The following is an 8382-nucleotide window of genomic DNA, read 5'->3' on the forward strand; positions in this document are numbered from 1 at the left end:
ACAACTCAAGAAACGCTTATTTGAAGAGAGTTTAAAAAAAAATTGGGGTTTGTATTACTGTACACATAGATTCGAAAAAGTTGTCAAAAAACAAATATAGAACAAATAAATGTTATCAAAGGCAAGATACTGTTAGAAATTCGCTCAATATATGTTACCGTGACATAAGTTGACATATATTCGGTTGTTTTCTAACAGTATTTTGTCTAGTTTATTATTTATAATACCTTTTCCCAAACGTACCCTCTCCGAGAAAGAGTCGGCTGCCATTTTGAATTTTCCAATACATCGGTAAACATTGCATGTTTTTCGAGCTGAATAAACATGTTACACTGAATAAAAACACAAAAAATATATCCAGTTAGGTAGAAAAGTAACTTATCTTGCCTTTGATAACATTTATTTGTTCTATATTTGTTTTTTGACAACTTTTTCGAATCTATGTGTACAGTAATACAAACCCAAAAATTGTTTAAAAAAGATAACTGACGAAATAATAATGAATATTACAAACCTTGCGGACCAGCTCCAGACCTCAGAGGCTGCACTAAACTTTTGCCAGCAACGGAAATTGTTGGCAGAAGAGAAAAGGTGTTTATTTACATTTTGGCCAGGATTGTGTTTGTGTACTTGCAAAGAGAACAAGCCTTTCCGTCGGTTACGGTTGGAGGTGTAGAAGTGTAACATGTCGTCGATGGACCTCCATTAGGATTGGGACCTTCTCAAAATCCCGACTAACCATCGCGTGTATCATAAAAATAATATACTTATGGGCGTTCGAGATGGCATCTACAAAAAATCTCCATCGCGGATGTGGGTTACGTTCTCGCCACACAATTGTGGATTGGAAATTTTTCCTGCGTGATATATGCGGGGACTATTTTCTTAGGAATCCCGGCAGATTGGAGGCCCAGGCCATACGGTAGAAATCGACGAGTCCGTTTTTAACCGCAGAAAACACAACGTCGGCAGACTTCTGACACCGGTGGTGTGGTCTGGGTCTTCGGTGGATACGACCCTGCCGAAAAGGAGGGTTTCTTGGTCACTGTACCAAATAGGAACGCCGAAACCCTCCTTCCACTAATAAATAAAAAAAAATCCTTGTTTCTGACAAAAGCAAAAAACAAACAAAAAAAAGTCCTTGTTTCTGGCGAAAAAAAAATGTACAAATAATCCTTGTTCCTGCCCCCCCCATGCTTTTTATTGCCCTTTTTTAGGCTTTTCCATTTATTTGACATAAAGAGTTGAAAAAAAAATATATATTAACTTTTACGTGTTTAAGACATAGACAATGTTTTTTTATGTTAAAAATTGAAAAAAAACCCTAAAAAAACAGTTCAGACAAAAAAAAGTTTCCTATTGTTTAACAAAAAAACTTGTTTTATATGCATTTATTTTGAAAACAAAACAATTTCAAACAATAATAATAAAAAAAAACAAAAAACATAAATGAACGGTAGGTTTTTGCTTTTTACTTATTTAATTTTTTTATGTTTCTACATTTTACAATTTCATTGTACAGTTATTTTGTTGTAGCGTTGTTTTTATTTTATCGCCAACGCTCGGTTTTATCCGGCTGTTGACGTCATGCGCCGGACAAATGCTGAGTTACGTCTGGTTCGTTAAATGCACAAGTAAAGAATGTTAAGAATGGCTTTCTAAATAACGTTATTATTTCAGCACGGTAACAAAAGTGCATAAGTACCACAATTGATACTTGTACAGTTTAATCAAAACATTAAAAAATGAAAATATCCAAAAAAGGTTATATTGTACGTATCCGTTTTGGACTGAAGCTCTGAAAAATTAAATTCACTTAATTTGATCGAGTAGGTTTTTTCTTTACAGCGGAAAAACATGTTTTTTGATGACAGTGCGTTGAAGGTAGATATCTTGTTTTTGTTTGTTTTTTTAAATTTTTGTTTGGATTTTTATGGGGAGATAACTCAATTCAAAGCGCCAACACTCCCTCCCCATCTTTAATACTAGCTTTTCTTCTTAAAAATCGAACCTTTTGCTCGATATCATAACAAATTTTTTTTCGCTGTAAAAAAAACAAACAAAAAAACTAGGGTACTGATGAAATTAAGTGAATTTTTTTTTTGGGGGGGGGGTATTTTTTAGATTAGGTCCACCTCCACAATTTTCTTTTGAATGACAACTAGTATAGGTTTTCGACTATGCTGAATACGAAATCGCATTGAAATTTTGCAGAAGTAGTTATCGAGATATAAAAAGTTGTGGTACTTAATGACGAGTGTGGACCCTGCACAAACATTTGTCTATTTAGCCATGAAAAACTTTTTCAGGCCAAAATAAGTTTAAAAAAAAAAAAAAAGCCAAAGAAAATGCCAAATAGATTTTAAACTCCAAATTAATCGAGCGTGTTTTCCGGTTGAACTTTTTCTTTTTCTTTGAGTAAATTTCATTCATACTTTTATTTTTTTATTTTATTTTAATCCATTTTAAATTTATTTTTATATTCATTCTAAATTTGTTATTTTGGTGGAGGTTAACAATCCTGCCACTTTTCAAAAATCGCATGGCGGACGACCTAGGTATGACACTGAAAGTAATTAACGCTCCCTCTGACACGTGACCGGAAGTTAGGGGGCAACGAATTGTTACGTAGTGCGAAAAGAAAACCCAAAACATTTTTATTTTATTTATCGGTACTCCTGCAGTATTTTACCCACCGATTTCACGATCTTAGCCGAGCGTTGACGAACGCTTTCGGCGTTAACGCCGACGAAAGCCGAGAATTCGGGGCTACGGTGCAAGAACGCTAAAAGTATGTGAATAGCAACAACAGTACAAGGAAAAGATATTACACACACACACACACACAACAAAAAAATTAATACACAAAAAATTTGGATAAAATAAATCACAAACACTTACCGTAAGTTTTTTTAAAGTAAAATAAATTTATTTTGTTGAATATTTTTTTTTTGTTTCATTTTGTTTTCCGATAGCTTTTTTTTTGGGGGGGGGGGATAAGCAACAGTAATAAACACTTCAATGTTTTTTTTTTTTTTTTTTTTTTTTAACAAAACGGTATTAAACAGTAACAACAATTTTTTTTTTTTTTTTCAGTAATGTTTGTAGGGGGGGGGGACACAACAATTACTGTTTATCTTTAGTTCCGACTGGAAGATTTTCTACTGACTGTAGAGGCAAAGTGGGGAGCAAAGGGTTTTCAGAGGATGTGGAAAGAAGCTCCTTCCCCAACCGGGTAGCCTTCCGCGATTTGATTTATTATGGAGACAAAAGGGTTGTGTCCAAATTTTTGTCTCCACATAAATTCGCATAAATATGTTTCCAACAGCTCCCGGTTTTTTTTTTTTGGTTTTTTTTATCGCTAAATTAAATAGCTGAAATGAAAGTCTGTGTATTTTTACTTTGAACAATAAAATAACTGAAATGAAACGCTATGTGTGTAATTTCAATGAAAATTATTCGTCTGCTGCGCGTTCGTTTGAAGCGCCCTGATTGGGAGTATCGCGTTCGTTTGAAGCGCCCTGATTGGGAGTATCGTACCGATTAGGAGTATCGTACCGCTCGCCATGTTCCGGCGTTTTCCGACGGATGTCGATCAACGCTCGGCTAAGATCGTGAAATTGGTGGGTAAAATACTGCAGGAGTATCTACTTACGTTAATAAAAAGGGTACTCCTGCAGTATTTTACCCACCGATTTCACGATCTTAGCCGAGCGTTGACGAACGCTTTCGGCGTTAACGCCGACGAAAGCCGAGAATTCGGAGCTACGGTGCAAGAACGCTAAAAGTATGTGAATAGCAACAACATTACAAGGAAAAGATATTACACACACACACACACAACAAAATGGATAAAATTAATACAAAAAATTTGGATAAAATAAATCACAAACACTTACCGTAAATTTTTTTAAAGTAAAATAAATTTATTTTGTTGAATTTTTTTTTTTTTTTTTTTTTTGGTTCATTTTGTTTTCCGATAGCTTTTTTTTGGGGGGGGGGGGTTAGCAACAGTAATAAACACTTTAATGTTTTTTTTTTGTTTTTGTTTTTAACAAAACGTTATTAAACAGTAACAACAATGTTTTTTTTTTTTTTTTTTTCAGTAATGTTTGTAGGGGGGGGGGACACAACAATTACTGTTTATCTTTAGTTCCGACTGGAAGATTTTCTACTGACTGTAGAGAGGCAAAGTAGGGAGCAAAGGGTTTTCAGAGGATGTGGAAAGAAGCTCCTTCCCAAACCGGGTAGCCTTCCGCGATTTGATTTATTATGGAGACAAAAGGGTTGTGTCCAAATTTTTGTCTCCACATAAATTCGCATAAATATGTTTCCAACAGCTCCCGATTTTTTTTTTTTTTTATCGCTAAATTAAATAGCTGAAATGAAAGGCTGTGTATTTTTACTTTGAACAATAAAATAACTGAAATGAAACGCTATGTGTGTAATTTCAATGAAAATTATTCGTCTGCTCTGCGCGTTCGTTTGAAGCGCCCTGATTGGCTGATAGAGTATCGTACCGCTCGCCATGTTCCGGCGTTTTCCGACGGATGTCGATCAACGCTCGGCTAAGATCGTGAAATCGGTGGGTAAAATACTGCAGGAGTACCATAAAAAGAAACGTGGTCCTTTCTTAAATATGACAAATAAATTAGAACAAAAACATAACATTTTGGTACTTGTGTAGTTTTGCCACCACTGTACGACGACGAACCATTCTTTCACCTAACAATTTAATAAAAAAATTTTTTTTTTTTTTTTAAGTCGCCACTTCGGGAGTAAATGTAAGTAAATTTCACGCGTTGGCGAAACTGCACTAGTACCAAATGTCTTTTTGGTTAAGAATAAAAGTATGGTGAAAAAATGTAAACAAATAAATTCCAGTAACGTGTCAGAGGGAGCGTTAATTATTTTCAGTGTCATACGTAGGTCGTCCGCCATGTTTTTTTTTGTTTTTTTTTTTTAGCGATTTTTGAAAAGTGGCAGGATTGTTAACCTCCGCCATTTAAATTATTTCTTTAAATTATAAGAATGGAAGTCCTTTATCCACTCAAATATTTGTGTAAGCATTTTTTTTTTTAATTATTATAAATGTACAAAAAAATATTTGGATAAAATAAAAATAAATTTAGAATGAAATAAAATAAAAATAAATTTAAAATGAATTAAAATAAAAACAAGCACAAAATAAAAGTATGAATGAAATTTAACTCAAAGAAAAAAAAAGTCAAAACAAAAAACACGCTAGATTAATTTGGAGTTTAAAATCAATTTGGCATTTTCTTTGGCTTTTAAAAAATTATTTTAGCCTGAAAAAGTTTTTCATGGCTAAATAGACCAATGTTTGCACAGGATCCACATTCGTCATTCCTTAAACCATACAGTTTTTAGTTGTGGGCATTTTAACACGAGCTCACAAATTTTTTTTTTAAAAGCGGGGAGGGAAGAAAAAATAAATATACAACAAATAAACCTTACCAAAGGCAAGGTAAGTTAGTTTTACGTGGATAAGTCTTGTATTTTATTTTAGTTAAAATCAATTTCCTTTCGTCTTTGTTTACATTTACGTCAGCTGATACTTTTACTTGACGATGAATGCCCTGGAAAAGTTACTTCTGATTTATCAGGGTAAACGTCGATGTCGGAAAAAAAAAAAATCGTCCGCGTCCATCAAACTTAAAAATCGAATCGGAAACTCGAAAACAAAATGAAACAAAATTTATTTTTATGATGTATTGTTAGAAATTTCAGAATGCAAGGGCGATAACCACGTGATCGTTCCAATCACGCGATTATTTCGACCAATGGTATTGCGTTGTTCAGTTGCTGCGGAGGATTCAGAAAGTGGCGGGAATATTATGTTTCTTAAAACAGATTTCAATTTTGCGTCGAGCGAAACCGACGCGTAATCTCGCTCCGTGCCTAATGAACTAAGGCAGGGTTCTACTCCATTTATTTCTCCGCTCATTTAAATGCGGATACTAGCCGGAGGCTAAAATGTTCTACGGATTAATTACTTCATTATCATTGCCCGCAGGGAGGCATATTATTTTATGAACATCGATCGCAATGTGCGTTGTTCGTATTGACCAATCTGGAAGGATTTCGAGAACCCTCAACCATTTCTACAAGTGGCCGATTCTACTAGCATTTTCAACAAAAAGAAAACTACCTTCGCCTTTCGAGGCATGAACTACCGGCCATTTGGCTGAAGCTAAAGAGGGCACTCTTTTGCAATACAGACTCATTTTTACCTTCTTGTAAATAAAAATATTCTTGGATTTAAGGTGAGCCTTTGTTGCTTTTCTGTGTCTCTTTCATTCTGCCAAAGGCAAAAACGAGTAAGAGAATTTCTTACACCGTTTTTATTGCAAAAGATATGCTTCCCCCCCCTCCAATTTTTTTTTCTTATGAGTAATAACGTTCTTATTGCATAGGATTTCGACCCCCCCCCCCCACATTATTTTGGATTTTTTTTCCTTTCATTGTGTCGCCTTTAAAAAAAAATGTATTTAATATTCATTTTTATATTTAATTTGTAATGGTCCTTAAAAGACCATGTGCTTTGAAAAAAATAATATATTGAATATTCATTCTTATATTAAATTGTAATGGTCCATAAAAGAACTTATTCATTGAAAATAAATATTATTTCATGTAAATTGTAAACTGAAGTTTAAAAAAAATACCTTTCAAATATTTTACGATAATTGTAATCGTTTAAATAACGTATGGAAAGCCAATATATTAATTCTTGAATTATAATTGATTCATTGTTGAAATGTGTTGTCGTAATGTCAGTCTGAACTTTTCTTATGGATTTAAATTCCTTGTTCATTGAGAGTTTCGAATTTGTTGACGCAACCCCCTTCAGATAGTAGTGGTTCTCGTCGGAGAATCCTTTTGCGCCCCTTGATTTTATTTCCCAACGTGGGAACGGCCATTTTTTTTCTCGTGTTGTGTCCTTCGAACATGGCAAATTCAAATCTTGTTGGTCGAATTGAGGCTAAGAAGTTTCGTATAAGGGCTTCTTTGGATTGGATGAAATAGAGAGGAGGTGGGCATTGTATAAATAATTTTTCTTCCGACATCGAGAAACGATTGTCTGAAGTGGACGATTTATTAGATCAGTTAATTTTCAAGTCCCCAGATGAAGAAAGACTAAATATCTGTCGTGATTTCGAAATGTTTAAAGCGGAGTCCACGACAGACTGGCTGAGCTCCAGCCGGAGATTGAGAAATCAAGGGATATTGTTCCCATGAAAATGGAGTTGGAGTGCCCCCCCCTTTAGTGGGGATCCAACTCCCAATAAGTTTGAATTCCGTGGGTTCCTAAGGAAATTTTAATTCTGTACTGCAAACATGAAAAGTGCAGATAAATTATTATTGCTAAAATCCAAATTATCAGGAGAGGCGTTTAATATTATTTCTAGGTTTGATGTGATTCCCGAGAATTACGAAGCAGCTTTGGAGTGTCTGAAGGAAAAATATTTAAATCCTTCAGCAATTATGAACAAAATATTCGATGATATTATTCCACAACCAGACCATTTTGCGTCTTTGAGGGATATCAGAATCCTCGTCCAGCGAGTCAAACTTGAACTGACGGAGATGGATAATTCCTTTGGCACGGATTTTCTTACAGATAAATCCACCTCAGGAAGATTGATAGCTCATATTCTGTTCGCTAAATTTCCGAACAGTGTTCGCAGAGAAATAATGAATAAATCCTGTGAACATTTTCCTTCCTTAAAGTCTATTTTAACGTATACGTTTGACGTTATAGACATTATAATGGCGACGCCATTAAATGCGTCAAGGCGGGAAAATTTCCGGCCAAACATGTCGGGTTCGTTGAATGCTGGAACCCTCGTGGCGAAGAATTCAGAGCCAAAACAAATCAAGTCCTTTCAGAGCTCTAAGTCTTTCGTCAAAAATGGCGAAAATAAATTTTGTAAATTGTGTCAGGTTGATGGTCACCTGACAAAAGTTTATTCTAAATTTCCAAATTCGGAATCTAAAATTATTTGAGCAAAAGAATTAAGATTATGTCTCCGGTGCATCGGTGAGCACTCAGAGTTAAGTTGCAGGGGGGTTAAGGGGTTCCCCTTCCTTTGCAGTAATTGTTGTCTAAAAAACCTTTATTCCTTAATGTGTCCAAAAGAATCTAGGTCCTTTGTGCGACATACTTTCGTGGCGGATCAGGACAAGAGTATTAGTCCTGTACTCAAGATATCTATGAAGGTTAAAGAGTATATATATGTATATGTATGTATATATGTATGTATATATGTATGTATATATGTATGTATATATATGTATGTATATATGTATGTATATATGTATATATATGTATGTATATATGTATGTATATATGTATGT

The 8382-nt window shown here is 34.5% G+C and overlaps 1 protein-coding gene across 1 annotated transcript in view; it reads left to right on the top strand.

Annotated features, from left to right (window-relative positions):
• Positions 1–8382, top strand: part of LOC145268924 (uncharacterized) — a 156935-nt gene that overhangs the window by 1191 nt on the left and 147362 nt on the right. The gene's annotated exons all lie outside the window — the stretch shown is intronic.

The sequence above is a fragment of the Euprymna scolopes genome, chromosome 4, assembly GCF_053919585.1.
Source record: "Euprymna scolopes isolate OS-2025 chromosome 4, ASM5391958v1, whole genome shotgun sequence".
Taxonomy (NCBI): Eukaryota; Metazoa; Mollusca; class Cephalopoda; order Sepiida; family Sepiolidae; genus Euprymna; species Euprymna scolopes.